Below are 494 nucleotides of genomic sequence, written 5' to 3'. Positions count from 1 at the left end.
TTAATGCGATGTTTTTTTATAATAATGATCATCTTTGAGGTTTTGATGTTTTTTAAACTTATTTATTATTATATTTTTTTTTTTCCATTTTTTGTTGGTATGAACTGATCAAATAAGATTCATAAATGAAATTAGATTAAACTTCTTGTTGGTTTTATTTATGAAATCATAATATAATGAAAATCAAACTCCATGGATGTGCAAGAAATTATTGAAAATAACCACCAAGCATATTGTAGTAAGTAAATCCCTCACTAGGAGGAAAATGGAAACATGAAATGAGAGTCTGTTCCTCCTTTTTTTTTTCTTTTTTTTGGTCGGATTTTTTTTTTCTTTAGGTTTCACAGTAGATCCTCCAACTTTGGGCTTGGGATATGATTCGGTCCATCATGAACAAGGCCGAGAGATTTTTTTTTTTTGGTTACCCACGGTATCCCCCAATCCGACAGGCCAATAACTAATCTGTCGCGGATCGGAGCTCCATTTAAGGGTCT

This window comes from Arachis ipaensis, chromosome B07, assembly GCF_000816755.2.
Source record: "Arachis ipaensis cultivar K30076 chromosome B07, Araip1.1, whole genome shotgun sequence".
Taxonomy (NCBI): Eukaryota; Viridiplantae; Streptophyta; class Magnoliopsida; order Fabales; family Fabaceae; genus Arachis; species Arachis ipaensis.
The sequence above is the reverse complement of the archived record's forward strand: the minus strand, read 5'-3'. Positions refer to the sequence as shown.